The 27,606-nt window shown below is 43.4% G+C and overlaps 1 protein-coding gene across 3 annotated transcripts in view; it reads right to left on the bottom strand.

Moving 5' to 3' along the window:
* The window catches only part of LPP (LIM domain containing preferred translocation partner in lipoma), a 741,798-nt gene that overhangs the window by 247,541 nt on the left and 466,651 nt on the right, over nt 1-27,606 (bottom strand). The gene's annotated exons all lie outside the window — the stretch shown is intronic.

Raw genomic sequence — 27,606 nt, 5'->3', positions numbered from 1 at the left:
TGAGGTTTATTTAGGAGAGAAGCTACTAGTCTTAAATCACTGCAGAGCTGGTGAAAGGCACTGACGTAAGGGCTGCAGGTAACAAGGTCTCTTTCAAAGCCTAACCAGACACCCTTCTGCCTCTCATGCTTAAAAGGCTTCTTCTTCCCAAGCCTCCTCTGCCGCTCAAGCCGCCAGTGAGTCACTCCTGCGGCAACGGCTTCGCTGTGCAAGCACCAAGAAGAACCAAAGCTGAGATGGGATGAATTAAACACACATCAGTTGTGGAAAAATCAAGCAGAAGGGTGGGACGGCCCAAATCCTGCCCCGACTTCCAGCCCTACTTTCCTTCTGGGTGCCCAGCTATAAAGAAGACACACACTCCCAGATGCCCCAGGTCACCCCCAGCTCCACGTAACAGCATCCTCACTTCTGTTTTCCTAAAGCCTAATTATCTCTTAGCAAACATGGCTGAGATTAACCAAGGAGTTAAAAATCATTAAAGAGAGGGAGGAAAGACACATCTAGCCAATCACAAACATTTTTTTTTTAAGGAAAACAGGCTAAACCCCATCAGCCCCATCATCAGCTGTCCTTGCTTAGGAGAACTGAGTTTGGAAGGGCCACAGTGGAAGAAGGAGAGGACAGAGAAGAAGAATTGCAGCAGTTTCACCATAGTCACGCTGAAGCACAAGAAGCACAGAAATGTTCTGAGGACCTGACCACACAGGACCTGGATATGCCCTTCACATTTGCCATGACAAAAAATTCATGTTAACATTTTTGCGAGTTCTGTAAGCCCATATCAAGTAACAGCAAAGAGGCAGACAGGTGTCCTGACCACAGAGGAGACCGTATAAGCCAACAGTGTGGAATTTATTCTTATAGTTATTTTTTTAAAGGGGATTTAAATATCTCACAGATTTTTCTGTGCATGACACATTTTCTGCTCCCTGTTTGATGTTGCTTTTAGACTGAAGACTTCAAATAGCTAACGCTAACCTATGCCTCAAGCCTGCTTTAAACTAAAGCCCCTTATGTGACCAGAAATGAATGCATGGTGAATCACTTACACCACACACAGCGGGGGTGACGAGCAGTGGTCTTTGTCTCCCAAGTGCCACACAGACACAAGCACATTGGAGGAAAGGAGATCCCAGATTTCTCTGCGTCAGAGCCTGATAATTTAGAAGTTGTGCCTTTGCATATGTTCAGAGCTAGAAAGTACAAGTTCTGGGTCAATAGCCCAACCATGAGCAGTTAGAGAGAACAATATAGCTACCTGCATTTTCTGCAAAGTATGTAGAGATACATACATAATCTGCATAGCCTGCACTTCCACTCTCTCTGCCTGCCTTTTGGAAATGCTTAAGAGAAGCTGCATTTTAATTACCAGCCCCAGTCAAGGGAATCTGATCCTGACAGTAAGGGAAAGAGATCAACTCAAAGTTACAGACTTCGGGGTATGCGGGTCCCAGTTCTTCATTTCTTTGCTGACATTACTGCTTCAAGTAATTAAATCAAAACCCCACTTAACTTCAGAGAGGCTGCAATTTGCATCTAAAGTGCTGCCTAAGCTTCAGTTGTAATAAACAGATACAGTTCCACTGAAATCAAAGGAGTTACTCCGATTTTGTCTGGTTAAGGATCTACAGACCCATAAATATTACAGCTCATCCAACCTCCAGCTAAATATCTTCCATAAGAAGACCATTATCTTTGTCAGATTGATTTGGACAACTTGTTTAAGTCACTCTTGAATACTCATTAGCATCTTTGGGCTTTAGTGGTTGTATTTTGAGAATAAATCCCAACAGCTATTAAACACTCGAAAAAGGCTTGTTAACAAACAAAACTGGAGTGGAGATACACAATGTTTTTGGCTTTTCATCCAGAAACTGGTAAAATTCAGGGGGCAAAGGAAACAGAAAAATGAAACTGAGCTGCACATAAAGTGAAAATATCACCCATGTTATTTGACAGATACTGAATTAAAAAGGAACAGAAATGGAGGAAGCAAAATCATGCTAGAACAAATAAATCCTCTGCTCCTTTTGAACCTTAATAAATTACATTTCAGATACAGTGGACAGACAGGATGATGCATATTCCAGGAAACACAGATGTGCTTCATTGTCCATTACAGCTGATCTCAGGTCAGGCTCCTCTCCCTCAAGCCTTCCTCAACCCCCGTGATAAAGCATGCCAGGGTCCAGCTTATGCTGACTATGCTCCCTGGCAGCAGAGCAATGCTAAAAACCTGTTTTTACAGCTCTCTGTCCAAGGGTGGGTGCTATTGACCATCATCACAACTGTACCGTAGACCCGCAGTTGCTATTTTTAAACCATCTCACCAAATGAACTGGTTCCCTTGGGCAAAAGGCCACCCCATCCACTGTAATCAAGCTCCTGTTCAGATTATTGTGTTTCCACAGCTTTGTTGATGAAGGAGAGTCTTGGTTTATTTGGCTCTTTAAGTTGTCTGGCCCAAATTATACTGTCAAGCACCAATTATAAGCCAGGCCACAGACAGAGAGAGGTGGAAGAGTCTTGCCTGACGTCTTGCAGAAAATCCACATCATCCCAGGACCTGTCCCAGGGTTCAGGTGTGGATTACGAAGGGCCACCAAAACCTCGCTGGAAAGAAGCAGTTTTTAGCAGCTCCTCAGACAGCAAGCATTTGAAAAGGGTAGCCCTGACCAGCATCGCAATCCCTTTCAGCCAGATAAAGGAGTGGTGAGGAACATATACACTGTTTCCTCAGCTGCTTTTGATTTCATTCATTTACCACTGAAGGCAGGAAAATACTCTGAGATCCTCAGGTCTGGGTGTCTCTCGCATCACAAACAGCTTTGCAAGTCAGTGTGTTAGGCAAGGTGGTGGCACTGCCAGGTCCTGTGCTAAGAACCTAACAAGGGCACTGTGGGTGCCAGCCTGCACCTTGCAGCAAGACGGTAGCAGATGGAAGCAACATGTCCCAGTTGCTCTTCTGGGTTTGCATGTCACCACATTTAGAGGTACAGTTGTGACACCCAAACTGTGCTCCGTTGCACGTGAATGCACCAACCACAGCTCTCTGCTGGCTCAAAAGGGAAAGAGAAGAAAGTAGCACAGCCACACAACATGCACCCACTATCAGTGTGTGCACAAGGGTGGTGTGAGACAGGGACATTTAGAGCCCCGCAACGTGCATTCCATCATATCTCCTTCTGCTCCTCCAGCCCTGCATGCAGCTTTAAAAACCCATTGCTCTAGGCAGCTAGCCCACATGCTGCTACTTCAGCTGAATAAGGAGAGGATGAGCTCAATTTTGCCAGTCAAATGAGAGGGGACCAAAAAAATTAAAACAAAAATAAATTAGTGTTTTGTTAAAATCAAATAAACACACCCCCAGAAAATCAAAGACAAAAGAGAAAAAGGGATACAGAGAAACAGTATCCACTATTCCTTCAGTGGCAGAGAGCAGTTCCCAGTCATTACTAAAGGTTGGGTACCTTAGGTGCAGGAGTCAAGCCATCGTGGTCTGTCATCATTGTGCACATGTGACAGTCCTTCCACATCAAAGTGCTACTGAACCATGACAGCAGCTCATGTGGGAGATTGAAAGGATGCCCGAACACACTGCTTACTATTCCTCAGCACCATTTGCTGAGCTGGAACTGCAGGAAGAGCAGATCTGAGACAATAATCACACACATTCTTCTTGCACTGCAAATCAATAACCAAACCATGAGTACACAGCGATACAGGGCACCACAAGTACCTGGGGGTACAGGATAGCCAGTACCTAAGTACACAGGGGCTGCCAGACCCTCACCCAAGCCTCTGCCACGCACAGCTTCTCCAACAGGCTCCCTGACTGACAAGGACCCTCTTTCCACCCACCAAGCCTCCCCTCTGCTACACAGAAGTTTCCCAGAGAGACCAAAGAGAAAGTCAGGCACAGTTCAGATAAGCACCTGGATCTACAAACAACACAGACTAAATTCTCAAGCTACAAAACTGTGTTTTAGCAAAAGTGCAATTGAACTCCGTGTACTTGTTACATTTCTAAATATACTCTGGTTGTCAAGACAACAAAGAGACTGATGGATCTCTAAAGTGTACTGTATCTATTTAATTGTCAGCATTTCAAACTGGCTCAAGGAGGGGAAAAAAATGCTGCGTGATAAGTCTAATCGTCATGGTTACCACTGGCTAACCCCGTAATAAAAATATATATATTCTGGCTAAATGTGCCAAGCCATGTGAGAAGCAGATGGGAGACATTCTCATTACTGTGACAGCCTCCACTGGAAAACTAAACTTGAGGAAGGATGCGAGAGACTTTACAAAGATCTCAGACACAGCAGACGTCGTGGGTTGCATCTTCCTAGTCGTTTGGCAGCAGTTGCTAAGGCTTTTCCACCACACTTATTCGCCTCATGAGTGCTGGGACAACTCACAGCACTGGGGCTCTCTAAGCTGCTAGTGTTCCTGTTTGAGGATCTCATCCCTCCCCCAAAGAAGCCCAAGATGTGAGTTGTTACTCCTTAAAAGCCTCTAGACAACGTCAGGTGCAACCGCCTTGGATTTGCACTCTCACCTTTGCCCACATGCTCTCCTCCCTCTGGGCAGCCGTATTCAAGCCTATGGGCAACGCTGGCAGGAGGCTGCCCCTTCTGCTCTGAAACTGTTAACAGCTAAAGCGAAGGTTACATCCAGCCTTGGAGAAGAGGAAAAAGTCGAAAAAAACAGCCAGCCACTGCTGCAAATACACCAGCATGAGGCTGAGCTGGGAAGCATCAATTTACCAACACAAAGAGCCCCACTATTCACATAAGGTCCCTCCAGAAAGAGGTATTTAAAAAAAAAAATCCTTAAACATTCCCTTTTTATATGGAAGATCTCCACAACAGCATCTGAGATATCTACCTGCGTATAAAATGATTGTGGTTTTCCTTCACTGACCAAAACTCATCCAGCTACACTCGGTTCCCACTTTTCTCTCATTTAAACCAAAGTTTAAGCTGGAAGAGAAAGGCACAAGTTTCATCCAGGTATGAAAAGCAATGGATGACAATTCATGGTCACCTGGTGAGCATTGATGTCAATGAATGGTCACGTTTCCAACTAGACTGAAGCTTCCCCAACATTTTTGACAGAAACAACATCAGAGACATCATCCTTAAAAGCCTCCCCTAAACTGTTTCACTCCTTCATACAGATAAGAGCTCTGTATCTCTGCTGTCAAACGCTTTCATGAAAACCATAAGGCATTGCCCAAAACCATCTCTAGGAGAGCCACAAAGTAAAATTCAATCCAGTTGGAAAACACTACTTAAGAGAAACATCACTTTCCAGGCGCCTCAAGCACCACATTTGAGTTCGTGATTATCCCTGGAGCCTGCTCCTGGTCATCATCAAGATGAACAATTTCTGAATTCCTACATGAGATTCTCAGTGATGTAAAATGAGCTTTTGTGCCTATCAATACAGTCACTGTGAGGCTCACCCTTGCATACTGCTTCACGAGCAGTCTGTACATGGAGATGGGCAGTGAACATCAAAACAGAAGTAGCACAAAGTGTTATTTCAGGGCTTGGGTGAAAATTATTTCAAATACTGCTAAGGTTAGGAGCTAAAAAGGAGTCTTGAGCAAAAAGAAACCTAGGTCTCAATTAAAGTCAAAGGCACTTAAAGGCAACTGGATTTTTACAAGTATTTACCCGAAGTAAAGCAGCACTAGCATTTTGTCCTGGCTGCCTAAATAATTTTCAAACGAGGCATTACTGTAAGGAACTGCAACAAGATTACAGCCGTTCTGAAAGCTGTAACCAGAGCTTAACTGAGCTGAAATCCCAGACAACCAAGAACTCAAAATTATGCTCCTAAGTGTGTGTTTCATTGGTTGGGTTGAATGGTTTGGGTTGCAAGGGACCTTAAACATCATATGGGTACAGGAACTAAACTTTGGTTTTCCTGTTACAGAAAGTGCCTAGGGCACCAGGCTCTTACGGTTGTGGCTTTGGGACAACTATTACATTCCGTTCTAATAAAGTGCACACTCTCAGGAGCAAACTCCCCAGGATGACTCCTTTGCTTTGGCACAAATGGACTCATTTGGTAGAGATAAAAGGATGTTCCCTTGCATCATTTTCATTCGATTTTTTTTTTCCGTAAGATAGAGAAACAGTTAATTTGCTAAATGAGTGCTCTGTTGCCATGACTTCACCGCAGACAAACACAAAGCCATCAAGCTCCTTTTCCTTGGCCTTTTTTTTTAAAACAGGTATTTGATCATCTTGATTCTCTTCTTTCTTTTCACAGCATCTGGATTTTCATCAATATTCCACAGACAGACAGATACATAATGGGTACAGCTACTCACTAAATTAGGGAGATATTCCTGCACGCATTCATCCCCTCACAATCCACCTCTGCCAGCTGTGCTGATGTGTCCTTTGCGACTCCAACACGCAGGGCAATGCTGTTGGAAACAGCAGGCAGCAAACCTCTCCAAAGGAAACCCTAAATTTAGGGGATTAGTCCCTGAAAGTCAGAATTCCCACACTCCTGCCAAGGACCAAAGGACAGCTCCACCCTGCTCACTGTTGCCCAGAATTTTGCCCCGGTCTCAAAAAATAGAAGCCACAACTGAAGTCCTTCCCACTGCCTCAGTTTCTCAGACTAATGAAGAAGGCGGTGCATACATGTCATCCCCCTCTGTGGGATGTTGCGACATTGGCTGAGTTAATGCTGATTGAGTACACTGGGGATTAAGAGTATTACAGACTTTACTGAGGTAGAGTCTTTTTGATTTTTTCTTTTTTAATGTTTGCATTCAATAGACAGACTAAGTAGAAATGGCATTTGTAGCCTGCAGCCATTATCCTAGTAAATGGCTTATTACAGCATGCAACCTACCAGCTCACCTCCATCCTATCTCATTTAAACGCATGTAGGTGGAAGTGCTGCTCATTCCAGAGAACTTTATTTTTCACTGCCCACCTCTGATGGAGACTTTTGATAGCTGGCTCACAAGACAGGGCTTAGGATATAAATACTTCAGTATGAGCTTGTTGTTTCCTACCTATTTATGACGATCACAGAACAATTAATTACTTCCCATCTACAACTAATTCCTGCTTCTTCCAAAAAGGCTGAAGGGGGTGAATTTTGTCTCAAGACTTTCAATTTCCTGATGACTCACAGCTGATCCACAAGAAGCTCAATACTTCAATCAGACTGTTTCTTATCAAGGTATATTCAACACATCACTAAGATGTGGAATGTGCTATTTTAAGGGCTCATTTCAGGCATTGTATGCAAAATGCCTCCTCATCTGAACACACACTTTCTGCTGGATGAGATTGATTCACCTCATGCACACACCACCATCCCTCCCTTGCTCCCCAGATGAGGTAGAAAAATACTGCAAGAGCAGAAAGTAAAGAACTCCACATTTGGTGCACTGATTCTCACAACACAAAGCCCTTCAACAAGTAGCCCTCTCTCACTTCACTAGTTCATTCCCTCTGCCTTTTGGCAATAAAATTACTTATGTGACAGCAGCATCTGACAAGAAGAAAACATTCACAGACTGCACGGGTTGCAACAAGTCCGCGGCGTCTTGCCTTCTTCATTCTAGGGCCAAGAATCATACGTTTATTTTTCAGCCCCAGGGAGCAACTCTGAATCCCTGTACAAATCCTCAGTTGTCCCCAGTTCCCACGCCACCCACTCACAAGCTCCCAGGCTTCATTAAGCAGGCAGGAGACACCTTGCCCAACCTCTGAGCAGCAAAACAGAAAATGGGGTCCAGCAGGTACCTTCTGCTCCTCATTAATTCCTTTATTTAAGGAACTCCTAGATATAACTTGTTGCGTTGAGTGGGCAATGGATCTCAGATTTGAGTCTACAATAGGTTGCACTCTGCATCAGCCTAACCACAGACAACTGTAGTGGAAACTGCCTCATCTGACCAACAACTATGAAGAGCTGAGCAACAGTCATATTTCCCTGGATCATTCAAGGGTCCAGATTCTATAAAGCAAAGCAGCTAAAAGCTCCCAAACACCAGCAGCTGCCTAAGGAATGTGTAGCCATGATGACAAATAGTTTAAAGACCATAGTGTATGGTGAGAGACTGCGTACAGAAGACAGCTGTCTATGCTCTCACTTCTACAGTTGCTAGTGTCCCATCAAGGACATCATCAGTTGCTGCAAGAGCAATCACTGCACAGACACCACCTCAAGACTACACCTGTGCTACCTGGAAACAACATTTTTCCCATTGGCACAAGTGGACTACACAGTTTCTTTGCAAACAGTGGCAGTGCCAGTTTCTGCCAAGCCCATGCTAATTGCAAGCAATTCCAGCTCAAACGTTCTGAAGTCAGAAAGTATTTAGGCGATACATAATCAAGGTCTCACATTTGCCTCACCAGCTCTTCAGTGGCGAAAGAAACTACAGTCAGTTATGAAGAACTGTCACTGTCTCTTCTATTTCTTCTCCTCGGAAACACTTAAATTCTGATTGTATGCCAACAGAAACACAGAACATTTTTGATCCTCCCAATGCCCTCAGCCTGTTGCTATAACAGAACTCTCAAAGCAATGCAAAGAACACAGCCATAGATATTCCATTAAAGTCAACAGATCCTCCAAGGCTCAGCAGCTCCTCAAGTGCTTCTTTAAAAGTGCCAACATCTCTTCGTGTATCACATTTACCTAAAAACCTCAGGGCACCTTAGGAACATTCAACCAGTTTTATGAAGTCTGTGGGAACAGAAAGGGCAAGTGATGAAGGATCATTTCACACTGCCAAGTCCAACCTGGAAGTACCAAGGAAGAAAACAGACTGAGCTGTGCTCTAAGTTTAAAACATGGCAAAACTCCTCTTGAGTAGGTTCAGGTAGTCAGGCTCACTTTAACTCACCTAAATTTTATAGATTTCCATGAAATAAGTCACCACCTCAGGCTAATTGTTTATGGGAGAGGCAGTACACTCCACAAGATCTAAGACATTCACTTCAAGCTGCAAACGACGGAGCAACACAGCTCTGAATACATATGAACCCCCAGCTAGAATCTCAGCATGTTCTCTCTGGTTTTGAGTACCTGTGGTAAAATTTCCTGATCAGGTTTGGACTGGACTAGCCAGCATCCATTTCTAACAAGAAATGTGTGCTAGACTGTATGTTCTCTCTTCCATGGGTAGCAATCGGGTCCTTTGAAGAAAGCATCAGGCAGCAGCAGCAGAGATTGTGAGCTGATGGCCTCAGCTATGCTGCAGAAAATGCCTACGGACTCATTGCCTCAAGAAAGGAGCAAACAACTGTCTTAAAAACTAGTGTTCTGAATTAAAAGAAGATACGGGACCAAATGAACAAAGATGATGAAAAAAAAAAATACACCCACCCTCAGATACCTTCAACTTAAAAGAGACCGTTAATTCTCTTCTTTTTCTCTTCTTTTTTTTTTGACAATATTGCTGGTAGTATGTTTCTGCAGCCTAAACAGACTCTTATTCTTAAAACATGCAAGAACTGGGTTCTCCCATGCCAGGCATTTAAGTGCCCATGCCTTCCTAAAAATCCATTTGAAAAGTTTCTAAATGCAGTAGGAGAAAAACAATCCTGCTTGGTCAAGGCCTACATCTCCCTCTCCTGCCATTATCACACAAGAAGAAGGTTGGCTTAAAGCAATACAACATTTCAATCTGAATATGAATCACTCCTCTGGTGAGAAAACAAAACAGAAACCCTTTTCACATGAGCCTTACCTGAAGATACAATGAAAACCAACACATCTAACAGGAGCAATGGAAGTAAAGCACAGAGAAAACACTGGCTCCAAAAACCAATAATATTTTCCATCCTAGACGATCCCAAAGGGCTTTGCAAACTTATAGAGGCAAGAGTTATTTCATCTGCCATTGAAATATTATCACCTCTGGGTGGGGCACTCAGCTGAGCATCATACCATATACAGCTCATGATGAAGGGAAGAATATCAAGCAGAAACAGTGTCCAAGTTTAGGAAGGCACAATCCTTTAGTGGGAACTGAACCACCCTCCTGGAAGTGGAAGTTGGTTTTATTTTGATACAAATTATTGAAAATGGCATTACGTGGACTGAGCACCAGAACACCAGGCATATACAACATACTTAGAACCGATCAGCTGTAAAAAGGATGGAAATGAAACTTGCATATGCTGCTGCTCTCCAGCTTCTGGTTCATAAGGTTACAGAAAACGGCAGTGAGGAAGAGGATTAAAATATCTGAACCTGCCTTGGGATTACAAACAACTTTCTTATCATCCACAGGATTGAGGGATCAGGATTTCCTGCCCCTGGTTCAGCTGCTATCTTCACATGGAGTTTAGGGTAAATCATTTCTCTCGCCAGCTCTCATTCAGCAGACACAGTGATATTCAACCACTATTAGGAACAGTCTGGAAGAAAGCAAAGCACTGCTATTCAAAACTACTTCAGAAAGCAGGTCTTGCCTACCATCAGCTTCGCAGAAACACTGACAGAAGCACAAATTTCATCCTCTTTCCTTTGCCCCTTCACTCTTCCCATTCCCCTGCTGTGCCTGTGGTCCACGCTGACACATCATCAGAGATTCTCATGGGCTGTTGTTACAGCATTGGTCAACAGAGGCTTAATCCAAACACAGGCCTTTCACGTGCTACTGAAATTCCAACGAACGAGTACAGAAACTCTTCAAGGAAGAGGATCTAGACAAGAGCACATTTACAGAGCTAAATATGCACTTCTCCTGGCAGCATCTGGAAGCAGAATATGTGCATCTTAGAAACCACTATTAAATCAACAATTCACCTTGACTCAAAAGAATGGTTTTCTGACCTCCAAAGAGACAAAGAACAAAACCAACATTTTTTTCTTCTTTTTGGCAAATGTTTGATAAGTCTTTTTGAAAGGATCTTCCTCTTCTCCGAAGTGACAGGGGACAGGACAAGACGGAATGGCCTCAAGCTCCGCCAGGGGCGGTTTAGGCTAGACGTTAGGAAAAAATTCTTTACAGAAAGGGTCATTGGGCACTGGAACAGGCTGCCCAGGGAGGTGGTTGAGTCACCTTCCCTGGAGGTGTTTAAGGCACGGGTGGACGGGGTGCTGAGGGACATGGTTTAGTGTTTGATGGGAACGGTTGGACTCAATGATCCGGTGGGTCTCTTCCAACCTGGTTATTCTGTGATTCTGTGTGATTCTGTAACCTTTTCCCACATTGTATTCTACATACAGCTGCCATTCCAGAAACAAAACGAAAGTTGGTGCACAAATGCAAACAAATCACGCCTTAGCTTGATCTGCCTAAACCAAAAGCCAGCTTCCCCTTCTACTGGCTCTGTAACAACAGAGACCCAAAGGCAGTAAGTTCTTAGCTCTTCTGAGAGGCTGATTTTTGGATGGGTTTGTGCAAGTTTGTCTTCAGTACCTTGGGACTGCATGATAATTCAAGGGAAAATGATCTTAAGAAGAACATACATGGTGATGCATTGATTTGGACAACCACTACCAAGCCATTTCCCTGCAGAAGCGACCCCTCTCCAACCATGCAGTCACGTTCTTGCCAGTTACACACTCATCCTCAACATGGTTTAAACAGAACTAATTGATATGGTTTTCCTGGGGGAAGGAGAATAATCAACAAATCAATACAAAAGCAAGGAAAGTTACAATGAGCTGAACATGATTTACAGGTAAAGTGAATTGCCAGGGGATTCAGGCAATAATTAATCGCTGATTCATCAAACGAGTCATTGAGATGTCTTAAGAACAAGCTATCAAGAGAAGTCGCTCTTCCTCTCCACCACTTATTATTAGTTACTGCTGGAAGTGACCTTTTCTGCAAATCTCTAGACCATTTTGAAGTGGCAGAGACTTTAGGAAGCGAAAATTAGTTCTTAAAAGGGAACTAAACTGCTTCAAAAACATTTTATTAAAGGTTGAATCTGGCTTCTTTCTCGCCCTCAGGTATTTAGGATGAGCTGCTCGCTACAAGAAAACTCTGCAGTTCTATCTGAGAGTCCCAAATTCAGTTACACGGGTGCTTACTAAGTTGTAGAAACTAATGGACAGAGAAGTTGTTGAAACTAAGGGAAAGAGAATCTGCCCTATGCGACTGGAACAAGCCAGTAACAAAACCCAAGGAGAACTAAGGAGCCTCAACCCTCAGTTCTGCCTGCAGCCTTGGGAAGAGCTTAGCCAAGGAGCTGACATTGCCTGGTGCCAGCACAGCATGACTGCCTGACTCCAGAATCTGCTCAGCTCGGCAGAAGAGTAGGAGGTGCAATTGCTGGCAGGAGCAGGCAGAGAAGCAAAGCTGGTGGAGATGGTAAATGGAAGAGTGTTGTAAAACATGGAGGTGAGCACAGACTGACACTCACCTTCACAGTTCCCCCACAGAAAAGCACACCTCGCTAGACTTTAAAATCCTTGAAATGCATCCAGCCTTTGCTGGATCAATCCAGGAACCTCATTCGTATGCATGTTTGTTCTCACACACAAACACAGCAAGGTTTTAACTGCACACATTTTGCACAAATCCCACAGGCAGAAACTTAAAAGTTACTTGAGAAACTCGGTCTTAAATAGGATTGTAAAACAAAGGAAAAAGATTACAGATAAAGGCGAAGACCACAAGAAACACAGAGCAATCTAAGTTGGAAGGGAGCTTTGGCAGAGCCCAACACAGAGGGTCCCCAAAACACCCCATCTTCAGACGATCTTCTTAACAGGATTTACTTAAAAGATTGCACCAACCAGTACCTGAAGGGGGCCTACAAGAAAGCTAGGGAGGACCTTTTGACAAGGGAATGTAGTGATAGAACAAGGGGGAATGGCTTTACATTGGAAATGGGAAGATTTAGATTAGACTTTAGGAAGAAATTCTTCATGGTGAGGGTGGTGAGGCAGTGGCAGAGGTTGCCCAGGGAAGCTGTGAATGCCCCATCCCTGGAGGTCATCAAGGCCAGGTTGGACGGGACTTGAGCAGCCTGGTCTGGTGGGAGGTGTCCCTGCCTATGGCAGGTGGGGTTGAACTAGATTTTTAAGGTCCCTTCCAACCCAAACCATTCTATGAACTGATCTTCCAAAACTGATTAGTCACATGAAAATATGGGCTAGGCTCTCTTCATTTAATATCACTCTCGCATGGAAAGTTCTCATCAAAGCCACAATATATTCAGTTCCAGAAGAACAATTCGGTGGCATTAGGTAGTTGTAACTATCAGAATTAAATGGTCTTGCCATTTATCAGTATGTGCTGTGACTTTAAAAGTTTCCAAAAATGATGGTCTTTTTTTGTGCATGCTGGAATATTCAAGTGCATTTCATACCTTTTCTCATATCAAGAAAAGAACAATTAGATCAATAATGAAACAGGAGTGCTCCCTTTTACTTTCTGTGGTTTGCAAAGAGGTTTATGCTTCTGTGTGAGCACAGCTCTTGTTTTAGTGATGTGAAAGTGTGTGGTTTGTGTGATACCCAGTTTCTTCTAATATTTGAGTTTCTGTTGTTACCTACCTGCAATTTACAGTAAAGCATCTTTTAGTCTCACACCTCTCAATCTCAAAATTAGACCAATTTTCCCAACAACAAGATTTTATTACCCTATGTAGACCTCTTACAAACACTGGAAAGCTTGCCGACGATGCACTCTTCACTAATACAGCATGAAATCACAGAAGATGGCATTAGCGTTACCAAGTCTACCTATGCACGCACCTGCATATACAGACACGCGGAGAAGCAAACACGAGCGTTTCCTTGGGGAGAAGGACCAATTTATTTTGTGTTTGGAAAAGCAACTAGCACTTGGTTGCAATTCCTGCCAAAGGTCCCAAGGCACTACACACAGTGGGCAAAGACTACCGAGCGACATTTGAATCTGTTTACGCATCACTGTTGTGCTACTCATTATGACTAGATTATTACTATTTACAAAGTATTCTAAATATTTAGAACTGTTGGGTTCCCCTCATCCTTCCCCAATGCAGAGCATAAATTTAAATTGAGAAAATAAAATTCTTAAGAATCCTCCAAATGGGAGCAACACTGCAACTGCTGGGAATGGGTAATCCGCTGGCTCCAGCATCAAACCAAACTGTACCATTTATACCATTTTGACCCTTTCCACAACAGATGAGAGCACTAATGTTTTAGCCAGAAATACTCCTTTTCTAGATAGCTGTTTCTGGCCATGTGCTCTTCTCAAGAATTCTTGACTCTGCTGTCCCTGTGGATCTCAGAGAAATCTATCTTTGTCAAATACATTGAAGGTCCCAAGGAGAGAACTCATCTTCTGCTAAAACACAAACATCAATCTAATAAAAAAAAAGTAAATAAATCTCAAAATAAACATAATACTAACTATTTCGGAAGAAGAGAGGCAAATCACCAACAGCAAGTTTTCTATCCCATGGGAAGTCATCTGGTCAGCTCTGGAGTCTGAACCCACTAAGTATGCACGCTAAGGACTCACCACCTCCCAGTGATATCCCTGTGTGCACCTCTCCAGCCTAATAATTTGCACAAAAATATTCTAAATGGTTACAAAATTGTCATGCCCCCTCTCTGGCACTGATTTAATACCGATGGAATAACAGTACATTACCTCGTCATCCAGCTGCTTTGACTAAGACTAATTCAGACAAGCCAGGACACAAATGTTCAAACTATTTGAAGCATCTTGCACCCATCCAGGAAGGACTTGGCTTTCAGCTAGTCTGCACAAACCATGGTTGGACTAGCCAATATTTGAGAGGCTCCTTTATGGGATAAGTAAGAAGGTCAAGTTCTGCAATCTAATAATCCCCCACAAGGTACATCCCTTCACCCATCACACCCAACAACAGGGATAACATTATAACCAAGGCCATGGAAAGAAAGTGGCAAATGAATCATTTACTCTGTCATCTTCACATGAAGTGCATTTATCTGGTATTTCGAAGTTTGATGACATTGTGCAATCTTTCTTTGGAATACAGGCAAAGAGAGACTTGATTCAGCAAACAGACCATGGGAATCACTTTGTTTATTTTAACATGAACTCCTTATACACCTTAGGAGAGCAGTCAGATGGTCTATCCCCCACCAAACCACCAGGAAGGAGCTCGTGCTAATGCTGCAGCTAAAACCAGTGCTAGAAACAGCTCCAAACATCTCTCTGGGAACTTGCATGATAATAAAACTTCTGCTGAAGTCATATGTCTCTCAGGCAGCTTAATATGGGATATCAGGAAGTGGGACCCATCTCAAACCAGCCACAACCTCCTTGCCAACAGAGATTCCCATCAGCATCACAGCACCAGCCATTGCCTTCATCTGGGCACTTGGCCATTAGAAAACATTTAAAATCCCTCTTCTGCTTTCCTCCTTCCTCAGACAAGTTTACTAATCCCCACCACCAGACACCAACAGTCTTCCCTCATCAGTAACTTGAGCAGGATTTGGACCACTGCGAATGAGTTTTCTCCCCATCCACCAGTCCCTCCAGACCAGTCTGCACACTCTCTCCCTCATCCCAATTTCAACAGAGTTTATCATTGGTTCTGAGTGACCTTGGTTCAAACAATAATTCTTGCCTCTCTAAGCAAGAATTTGGAAAACAAGTTTTTACTGGGCAGATATGCCTGACTGAGATTTGTGATCAGATGCAATGCACGGTGCGGTGTGAGACCTGGAGAAATATTACAATCGGCTAACAACAGCACACATTTCTTTCTTCCCTGTCCTTCATTAGCCTCAGAAGCTGGCCTTGCCAGCAGCAGTAATGCAAGCTGAGACAACAAAGCACATTAATGATGGGCCCCGTCATGTTTCACATTAATTACTGTAGCTAGTAGTAAACTGTTGGATATAAACTATATTTTGATAAACTGCCCTTTCTTTGACAAGACAGCTCCAATGTTTACTACCACACTTAATCCTCAGACAACACCCCAGGCGTCCTCACTGCGCCCAGCAACAAATCAAAGCAATCTTCAAAAGGCTGGCTCAGGTCCCCCTTTCTTATGTACCCCAACCTGAAACCATCCCATTGCATCAACTTCGTTACAGGTCAGCTCCAAAATCCAAGTTGCCCAAAACAGCAACACACTCAGCAACCAAGTGTCCCACAGAGGTGCCCCAGGAGCTCTCTGGGCAAGGGAGCAAGGCAAAAGCCAGTACAGAGAATGTTTATATACACAAACATGTCTATATACATGTAAAATGGTTTTCCAGAAACGCTGCAATATTACAATGCTGTGCAAGGTAAAATAGCAGGGTAGCAATCCCCAGAATATCTCATCATTCAGAACACAGGAGGATTTCTTCTACCTGGGACTGAAATAGTCAACTAAAATCTTTATCCAGAAACATCATATTCTTATTTTTGTTTCTTTTTAATTCAGTGACATTTAGTTAGCAGAACAGCTGTTAGCAAAGGTCTAGGAGAGGTGGAATCCCATTTTCTATATAAAGAAAAACGTTTTGGAGGAAACTGCAATTTGACAAAAATATCTTTTTAGCAAAGTACATCTTAAAAATTGGGAAAATATGTTCAGTTTTTTTCTAAGCTTGCAAAAGAACCACCTCAGCTCATGAAAAGGATCCCAAGTCCTAGGAACAAAGGTATAAAATTATTTTGCAACACATCCAGGAAAATAAGGAGGAGGGATGTGCCCTTAAGAACCAGCACAGGGAAAGACTGTCTTCCATCTCAGCCAGATGTGCCCGTCACTCATCATCACCATCAAAACACCCGAAAAAACTAATGACGGTCTTCTCAAAGAGTTGGTCCAGCTCTCACTGGTGACAATCTGGAGTTTGCAACTGGCTTCAGACAGTTAGGTCAAGCCTGGTAAGCTCATTTTCCTTTATTTTACTCTGAAGGCACAACTCGCCACACTGAGCTATGACAAGAGATTGCACATGGAATTTACAGTGCTAAAACCCCCAAAGCTCAGGAGACAATCAGCAGCAGCAAACGAGAATCCCATCCTCTCCTCCACAGAAGGATGGGGAACCCTGTAGCCTCACTGCGAGATGCAAAGCAAAACTGCTTACAGCAGTCCAGGGTTCAGTCTTCGTCCACCACTGGTGGCAGATGGCGCATTCTATTATTAAATCTTGATTTCCAGCTTATAACAGTAATTGTATGAAAACTTCTGCCCTTGGACAACAACTCATTATCTTTATTTTGGGAAAAAGCAGAAGCAGTCTTGCAGTTAAATAACTTCCTTATTTTAACAATTTTTTTAAAAGAAATGTAACATATTTCTCCCAATTGGAAACACACAAAAAATTGGATATGGCCATATCAGTTAAAGGTCAATGCACATTTACTCACCTCTTTCGAAACTGACAGCATTCTCGTGACAGCCATAAAAGCTGCTTTGAATTTTAGTTCCCTAGAAAGTAAATATAAGGAATCCCAAAGCTGTAACCACAAGTGCCACAACTCTTAACACTGATGTCATATTCAGCTTAATGTGTGCTGCTAAGTCAGGATGGTAAAGCTTCAAAATCATCTCATTTATGGTATAAGAGAAGAAAACAGTAATTATCCCCCAGCCCATCGCCCTGGGCACATACCACAATGCCTTCATTTGATGCAGTATTAACAGCAGGATGTATTTTATTCCCCAGCATTTAGTGTGGGGCACTGCAGGGCTGGTGGGACCATTTACAGGGTCTATTGCAGCCAAGAATCTCATGCTGCCATACGCTGTATTTTGGTTTCAAACTGTTCCTTCTAATTCCAACTACCAAACAAATGTTCTTTTTTTTTTTTCTTTTTTTTTTTGGGGGGGAAGCAGTTTACATTCACTTGTGGCAATTTGTTTCTGCATTAATTAGCCAGGGCAAAGGGGGTTGCCTTTCAGACCCTTTTCTGTTACGTTAGACGTAAGGGGACAGTGTAATTAATAGATGTCAGGCAGAGTGCCCTTTGATGCATTGATTTCTTCCTACTTAGGAAACACTTGGGGAGAACATGATCACTCCTGGCTGTCAGGGGTCCTCATAAAATCCATAGGCCCGGATTTACAGAAAATGCTAATCATTCTGGGTGCTGAGAAGGGGGAAGGTGGAGTCTGATTTTGTAAAGCAAAGGAAATCTCTTATTAACTGTAACGCCTCAGCATACTTCAAAGGGAGCTTACAGGAACACAGAGCTGGACAGCCAAAAGACTTTCAGAGCAAGAAGCAACTAGGAAAAACCCTTTCGTTCCCAAGCTGCATTGAGGGAGATGTGAACACTCTCCTTATGCTCAGAACATCTGTATCACTGAGGTGGCCAGACCAGGGACCACTGCAGCCAGACCAGTTTGTTCCCTGGCTTCCCAGAATTAACACCATATCACAGTCATCACCTTTCCATCACAGTTTGGCTTTCACCAAGCTGTGTATACATACAGTTGAATTTCTAGGAAAATTAACATTTTATGACTACAGACCTTAGTTACTGCCTTTTTAGTTTTAATTCTTCCATCTCTTACATGAAGTCCTTAAAAAAAAAAAAAAAAAGCTCTAGATATTTGATTATTTTCATCACCTCCTAGTTCTGCCCAGGAGCATGGAGCTAACAAAGCATGCAAGACCAATATTTGTGCAAAGCTAGTTAAAATATCCTCATTCTGTAAGTAGTAAACCTCCCAACACACATCACACAAACAAAAAGCACAAAAAGAAGACAGTCCACAAGCATGTAAGGCAATCTTGCTGAATATTATGCTTGGCTTTGCACAAATAAAGCATTTTTCACTGTGCACAGAGGCGCAAGTCCAAAAATGGCTAGCCAGAAGTAGGCTCGCTCCTACCCACCCAACAAGGCACACATGATCAACCCTAATTTTAAAGAAAAATTCCCTTTTTTCAGTTTGCTGAGTGATGCCGAGGCTCTCTGGAGAGATACTGGCACTCTAGCTGGGCACAGTGTTTTAATATAAGAGGACTGAGAAAAGAAAGTTCCAAGAAAAGAGGTATCAGCGTCATGCAGCCAGCAGGCAAATTGTTACCTCTCTCTCTTTAGTAGTTACTTAAAACTACTGCCCCACATAGGCATCTAGACAAGCCAGCGATCCGGTCTCTGACACAGAGATGCCTGGTGGAGAAGAGAAGGAGTAAAAGCTGGTCTGAAACAATACCATATGCACGTGGTCCTGCATCAAAGTACACATCTACTAGCAGGTCAACTCCTGCAGCCTGCAACTGCTGAATGCCTTTTTCACTGGAAAATTTCCTGCGATGATAATCTACCACAGAAGGAAAACCACGAGAGGAGGACACCCAATAGCTTCCAGCTAGAACACAACGTGGCTTCAGCAAGACCTTTGATTTCCATAGGCACACACTGAAGTTGTTCTTCATAACAAAGAACAACCCATCTCTTGCATAACTAACCTTAGGCTGCATTAGATAAGTCATTCCTTCTCACAGATCAACTGACCTTAAATAATGTCTCCAGTGTATTCAGAGCCAATAGGTTTCTCTTTTAGAGTTCAACTGACAGGTCTTCTCCTTCCAGCTATTTCTTCTGAAAAGCAGACAAAGAAGGTTTCAAGAGAAATCTCATGCTTACTGTTCCAAGAACAGCTTTCCAGGCCAAAAATGTAGCACAAGATCTCAGCTCCAGAGTCGCATGTCCCTTTGAAGGCTTCTTCAGCACTTCATTACAACAGAGCAAGTGAGAGCGTTTGCAGGATAGAATAGGGATTGAAGCTGATAACTGAAAAACCCAGTATACCTCAGGAAAGTTTGCTGCAGTTCTGCCACGGAGTCAAGCCAGAAGGAAAAACAGCCAGCCATTGCCATGAAGCACTTCTTTGTATTCTGGATAAGGCAAAACAAAGGTCTGGTGATGAGGAGCTCTCGGGTGTTGTGCAAGGGTCAGCAGCAAAGGCAAATTCTACCATGGCATTTCCGTTCTGTCGCCCATCCCGCTACTAACAGTGAATACAGTAGGATCTTTCATTGCTTATCCAAAAATGTCATTTAACGTAGCTCTGCAGCATCACCCCACTGTTGCATCCCACCTCAATACCTGCACAGAGCTAAAGCCACAGGGCACTGTGCAATGAGCAGATAAGCTCCTTGTATACCATTGCTCCATTCCCCTTGTTGGGTGTGAGATACTGCAGGAGGTCTGCAGCAGCCTGAGGGGTGGGAATGCTCAGAAAGAGACAGTATGTAATTAAGCAAGTATCTGCATTTTCATTGTCCGCATAAATGTCTCTACATTCCCGGCTGGTGGGAGCAACATTGTAGAAGTGAGATTCTCTGCAAAGCAGGGCTGCATGCCTTTGGGAATGCGAGTACCAAAGAAACCACCTGTAAACCTCTTGCAATCAGCCAAACTGGGCTTCATTGATAAGGCTCTGCCCTACAGAAGAGCCATATTATTTTGCGTGCAAGCCATCATCACCTCTCACAATAACTGCAGGAATCCAGACCTGCAAGGGTTGTTCATGACAAAGATGTTCTGCCGCCGCTGAGGAGCTTTCTAGTAAATCAAGCCCTGAATGTGATGCAAAGGGCTTGCAGAGCCAATTTACTGGAAGCTACTCCTCCCACATTAGTCAGCATATATGAAAACATACTCTTGCTTCATTAGATTTCAATTGGAATACATGTGAATAGGTTTTGCCGGTTACTTAATCAAAGGAAGTCCAAGTACAAGGTGTTCACATGAAAAGCTAGAAGGCAACATCATTTCTAGGCTTTCTTTCAGATTTTTTAAATGTCCGTTGTTGATTTCTTCAGGTCAGTTGACATTTTGAGGCTGCTATGAAGAACCATGAAAAGCAGCCACAAAGTACAAATAAAGCACTTTGGAGGGAAACCAGACACAGATTATTAACCCTGAAATCCTCACTATTATCCAGACAAAAATTAAATGCAAAATCTCAGAGCAGCAGTTGTATTAGCTTGCTGATTGGTAGCGCTAAACACAATGATTGCTTTGCTGCTGTGAGTCATGCATATTTGGGCTGGGCTGTCTGGAGTTTCATTATTTTAAGTGTCCTTAGGTAGTCTGAAACCACAGCAGATTTCAACCCATAAAAAATTCTGCTTGTAAACTCTGAGACTTCCTCAGTAATCGCCTTGTCTTGTACTGCAAAACAGATACTTATTTGTTCACACACACTTTCCTTGAGCTTAGAGAAACTTTGCAAGTACTTTCTTGCCTACCTAGAACAGGACAACCATCGCCAGCACTCCTTCCTTACGAAAACCATGAGCTGTATGACCAGATTCTCAACTTCCATAAAATCCACATAGTTAATACAACTTGAATGGAATTATAGCAGTTCACATCAGTTGAAAATCTACCATTAAAACAACTCCAGTCAGCAAGAAAGTTGGGGACAGGAGCTCAGTGCCTGATCGCATGAGAAACAAAAAGCAGCTATGTTGTTCTGCACAGCTCTGTTTGCTAAAGTGAATCAACAAAAACAACAAATAAAAAAAAAGAAAAAAATAAAAAAAGAAATTGCACCAATTTAAAACCACAAAGAATTTACTGGACTGTTCCTGCATACTTGCTCAGAAGTGTATATATTCTGTACAGTGATAGGCTCTGGCAGCCTGGAACTCTTGACACACTTTCTATAGCAATGTCCTAATATTAGAAAAATTTGGTCATAAGCTAAAAATGTTACAGAAATAGCACAGGATCGTAAGTTACCAGTTGAGTCAGAACTCGATCTGCTACTTGACTTTTATACCATTTCACTCTTCTTAAAAAAAACCAAGCACTTTTTTTTTTTCTTCTAAACAGTTGGCTTCTGTTATCACTTATGAAGAAAAAATGAGCCTTTGTAGGGGGGAAAGAAAGTTACTCAAAATGGTAAAAATTGATCAGCAATGAAACAAAGGATACAGATTCCCTCTTACACCACGGCCATGTGTGGAGCAAGCCCTGAGCTAACAAAGCAGCCCCTCTGCATGCAAGCTCTGGCAGGCAGGAGGCTGCCTTTTGCTCTTGCACGTATGAGGAGTCTTCCATCAGAAGTCTAGGTATGATGATGGGATTGTACCTGGTAATATAGTGGCATAAATCCCAGGAATCTTAGGTGTGCAATGCAGTCTGAGGCATAAAAGCATTTTATTTGCGCTCTGTACTTGTAAATCATTGGTAAATAATTAACAGACAGCATAAGCATGTAACAGAACTGAGTCACAGGTTTCAGCAAAGGACAAGGCTATAAATGGACATGTCACAGTAATAACCTGCCTGTTCACCTGTTGAGTGCTGTAGAAATTAAACAATTTAGTTTTCATAAATTAAACCCTGACAGCCACAACCTTACTAGAAAGCACAGCCATCCTCCTCTCTTATTGATGACCACAGCTCTTTCTCCTTTCACAACCTGGGCTATCTTTAAAAGATGAAACGATGGACCGCTCACAGCATCTCTTGCTGGGGAGGACCCCAGGGCCACACACAGTCCTGTTCATCCACCCAGTGGAGGGAAGGGAGGATGGGAGCAAGAAGGCTGCTGTGGTATCGCACTGCGAGCTACCAGACTTGATAGCTGCAGCACCAGAAAAGGATTTGCCAAGTATGAACACATAAACATGGCAGAAAAGTAGACCCTCTTGTTCCACATCTCCTCTTCAACTTCCTCTTCCTTCATCTTCCTCTTCAACTCCTCTTTCCTGCTGCTCCTGATGTCCTGCAAACACAGCCCTAGAGATTCTTTTTTCCTACACATAGCGGGAAGGCAAAGGAGCAAAAAACCTCCTGCCACATGTCCCACTGTGAAGAACCAGCTCCGCAATCAGCGCTCTATGTGCTCTTTAAAACACTGTAGATATTGAGCATTGCAATATTTCAACCACAAATGCACAGTTGCTTGAAGGACAACAGGCAGAAGCCCGCAAAATTAACAAGAAAAGGGGGAAAGGATGATTCCTCAGAGAAAAGCAGATGATAAAAAGTTATTAAATCCAAAGCAGTGCACTGAGGAAAGTAAATTGTTGGTGTCTCACAATTGTTCACTGCATGTCCCTCAGAAAATATGCTGATCCTGGCTCATCTGCACCTCTGAGATGGAAACAAAATCCAAAAAGGCCTTTTTTTGACAACTTCAAAATGTTTTAAGTTCATTTCACCATGTTTGTTTTGATTTTGAATACAGTAATATACAAGCAATGAATTCTTGGGTTTTTTAAATTTTTTTTTTTTTTTCAAAATACAGCTCCCATAAGCTTAAAAGTAAATGGGAGTACTTTGCTTCCTGGGGTATGTAACTGGAACATTTTTCTAGCACCTAATAAAACATTGTCTGGTTGATACTAACCATTAAAATATGTGTTTCAAGTCATGTAATGTTCCCTGTGAAATTTGCCTTTTCACTCCATGAAAAAAGGGCACTGAAAGGAATCCTACAGCCATAAGGATCTCACTTATTTCATGGAAGTATCATTCTAAAAGCCTCACAACATGATCAAAGCACTGTCAAGAACAGATGTTCCAGGCTTTACAAATTCCAGCATAAGTATTTTTATGACATTTATCACTGCGAAATTCTTTCAGACTTTTTTTTTTCCCCAGCAAAAAGCATGCAGGCACTTTCCTCTTCGAGGAAGACGTGTTCACACATGGCCTCAGCTCCAGCTACTGACCCTCTCCTCCCATCAATCCTCCCTTGAGGCCATTCCCTCTCGTCCTGTCCCCTGTCACTTGGGAGAAGAGCCCAGCTCCCTCCTCTCCACAACCTCCTTTCAGGTAGTTATAGAGAGCAATGAGGTCTCCCCTCAGCCTCCTCTTCTCCAGGCTAAACACCCCCAGCTCTCTCAGCCGTTCCTCATAAGGCCTGTTCTCCAGCCCCCTCACCAGCTTCGTTGCTCTTCTCTGGACTCGCTCCAGAGCCTCAACATCCTTCTTGTGGTGAGGGGCCCAGAACTGAACACAGGATTCGACGAGCGGTCTCACCAGTGCTGAGTACAGAGGGAGAAGAACCTCCCTGGACCTGCTGGTCACGCCGTTTCTGATCCAAGCCAAGATGCCATTGGCCTTCTTGGCCCCCTGGGCCCCTGCTGGCTCATGTTCAGTCGCTGCCAACCAACACCCCCAGGTCCCTCTCCTCCAGGCAGTTTCCAGCCACTCTTCTCCTAGTCTGTAGCTGCACAGGGTTGTTGTGCCCCAAGTGCAGGACCCGGCACTTGGCCTTGTTAAACCTCATGCCATTAGTCTCAACCCAGCGGTCCAGCCTGTTCAGATCCCTTTGGAGCCTCCCTACCCTCCAGCAGATCCACACTTCCACCCAGCTTAGTGTCATCCGCAAACTTGCTAAGAGTGCGCTCAATGCCCTCATCCAGCTCATATGGACCCTCTTCTAGAAACCTCACTGCTTCACTACCTTGACACAAGACAACAGCCTCCAAAGCCTTCCGAAAGGTTTCCTCTTGTTAACCAAGGCACACGTTATCACCATCCCTCAGGATCACACCAGACCACGACCATCACGACAAGCCCTTGAGCTTAGAGCCAGGGGCTGCACCAGAGACCTGCAAGGTCTATCATATACGATACATGTAGAAATGCCCTCAGTCCTGTCAATAGCCCAGGAAAGAACCTTCTCTGGTCTTCCAACTCCTGCTATGGATGTGGGAGCTCTCTACCTATGCACAGCACCTAGAAGGCCACAGCAGATGACATACACCACTACCTAGCTACAGAATATGCAAAGGTAACTAACACGTTGGACACTACTAAAGCCAGACAAGCAAATCCAGAAGGATCAATACTCAGGACTTCAGGACTGCGTAGGAACACGCTTGCTATTTGGGGAGCATCAATGAGTCCCCATTCCTAGAGGTGACCACAGAGGCAGAGAGCACATATTTCAACTGCAGTTCAAATCGGAGTCAAATTTTAACTCAGAGCAAGTTCCAGGGAAATTTAGCTCTCTGCAGTCACTTTCCACGTATTCAGTCTTCCCAGGAACATCAACAAGCTCTCTGGGTGACAGAAAGTCTAAACACTGCAGTACGAGGCAGTTTCATGAGAGTGAGCTGTGTACCAATGCAATACTCGCAACTACCCAAGAATCTGAAACACACAGTTTATCTCTCAAGAATAATAGGGTTTTGCACCCCCAAAAAACAGGATCTGAAACAACCAATTCCTTTCAAATTTCACATATTCACAGAAGAGGGTGTCCGTGAAGAGGACCCCACAATCACATCACTTCTCTAATATGCACCCATGTTAGTTTCACCTGTTTCCATGTGTTCCCTTCCCAATTCTTACAACCTGCTTACACATCCTGTTTCACTATGAGCACGAGCTTCTGCCCCAGGGCAGTGCTGCCTGCACTTCTCTTCATGGAGTGAGCTTAGATAACAGTCAAAATGGGAGCAAAAAAACCCCGACAAATGTAGCCTGCTTACTTGACCAGACTGTAAGCCCAATGAAGGCATTGTCAGGGCTGTGGCAGCTCTTCACCACGGGCGTTGAACGCTGCCAAAACAGCAAACGGCAACAGGTCCACCATTAGTCGGTCATCCCAGAATAAGGGAGGGTGAGGAAAACACGAGTGGTGAGAGACAAGTTTCAGTGAGGTGGAGGAGAACAGGGATGCCGGAGGCGAGCACAGGTCTGAGGAAAAACAAGGACAACTGAGGGTGACAATCTGAAGAGGTCAATCAAAAGCTGAAGGGTGCCGAGGAACCAAGTCAAGCACAAGGCGGGGGTCCAACAGCAAAGGAATCGCAAGCAATCACAGTAGACTTCCTCTCATCAAATGCTTGTACTTCTCTTGATGGATCTCTTCACCTAAGGACTTCTTGTGTTGTTTAAAACTCATTTGCTTCTTTATTTAAGAGGTAGAACTTTGTATTTTAAATGTATATTGAAAATTTGCCCTCAAAATGTCTTTTGCTGAAAATTAAAATACACTCAGGAACTCACACCATGCTGGCAACAGGGGCTTTCTATATGCACAAGCAGGTGCTTGCACACAAACACATGACGCTCACATCTCCACTACAGCTTTTCTGGGAAAGGACTCTTCGTTCCCCTCTGTGTTTTCAAAGAGAGAACAGAAACAGGGGGAGGGTGCAGCACTCTCAGCCAGCCAGGCTGCGCCCCCCTGCTCCAACATCAGAGACAACCAACACCAGCAGCAAAGTTCTATCTCTCTGCAGGTCCCGTCTGGTGCCTCCCCTCATATGAAGCCCATTATCCCTGCAGCACATGGCTGCATCACCTCTTGAGTTGCAGCCACCACTGGGGCACGAGGCTGAGCCACTCCTCTCCTTGCACTGCTCTGATGACAGTGCCATCAGTTATGGAGAAGGAGAACAGTATCATAAGGTCCTGGGACACAACAAGGGGATTTTAAAAGGGCACTCAAGATGGTATCAGGACTTATCAAAATTGTTCTGCTGGTTATTAACACCGTGTCCCTGCTCCAGACCTAAGTTTCTTTCATTGTCTCATCTTCCCACCCCAAGTGAATTTGCTAAGCAATTTTAAGAAACAGAGAAAGTCTGTAACCAAATTTTCAGGCCTTCTGATTTAGCCATTAGAAAAAGAAAAGGAAAAGAAATCCTGCAATGTTTCCCTCTTATTTTTCTAAATAAAAATAATGTATAGCCCTAACTTGGTAATAAATATGCTCAAAAGCTGTCCTTAAGTAAAAGCTTTTGATAACAAATTGCCCGTGCTAACTGCTATCTTACTGTTGAATTTTTTTATTGTTGCTTAAGCACTGCAATTATGCTAATAAGCCTGAAAGGATGGTACACTAAAGCATTGAATGTGACAGATATAGTACTCAATAAAATGTTAATCTTACCTGAAAATTGGAATCAAACAGCCTTATTAGTATTTATGGATATGGCATCTCCAAATTGTTTCTTAAGAGGAATATATATACACAATAGATATTTCCAAATATACCTTGCAATTCCTCCTGCCTTCGTGCAGTTTAATTCAAGGTGGCTATTAACCCCATGGCTAATTGCCAGTCCCTTTCGGAATAAGAAAAAAAGTGGCAGTATCTGGGCCATGGATACCTCTTGCATATTGGAGGCTTTTGCCCCCCAACACCTCAAGGATGGCAGCTATCCACGGGGACAGGGACACTTTTCCTCAACTCCTGGCAGGGCCACCAGGTTTGGGAGGGTGCAGCAGTGCACAAGACACTGCTCTCCCATACTCAGTCATCTATTTTCCCCAATATCTCTAGATTTGTGTCCAAAGCAGGAAAATCCAGCAAAGGATTAAGTTATTTGTAGCCATATTTTAAGATGGGACTGAACACTAATTGATTTATTGTAATTTTAATCTTTACACCTGATGCTGACAAGGAATCAGATCCATGAGTTTTGCTGCAAGTTTTGTCATTGCAGATTTGGACCCAAAGCCACTAGACTATTGCAGGGGGATCTGTCACTGAGGTGCCACATGACTTCCTGCAAGTCGCATTGCATTTTGCACCATTACTTCACCATCCAGTTCCAGTCTTCTCTCTTAACTTATGGCATTTTCTTTTCAGGGAATAAGCTGCCTTTCACCACACGTAATTTTGAGCTCCACTGCCATGAACTTCCCTGTGGTTAAAGCAAATGGTCTTCAACACCTTCACTTTCTTGTCTATGAAAGGGGGAAAAATAACC

This window comes from Phaenicophaeus curvirostris, chromosome 10, assembly GCF_032191515.1.
Source record: "Phaenicophaeus curvirostris isolate KB17595 chromosome 10, BPBGC_Pcur_1.0, whole genome shotgun sequence".
Classification (NCBI taxonomy): Eukaryota; Metazoa; Chordata; class Aves; order Cuculiformes; family Cuculidae; genus Phaenicophaeus; species Phaenicophaeus curvirostris.
This window is presented reverse-complemented; position numbering and strand designations above follow the sequence as displayed.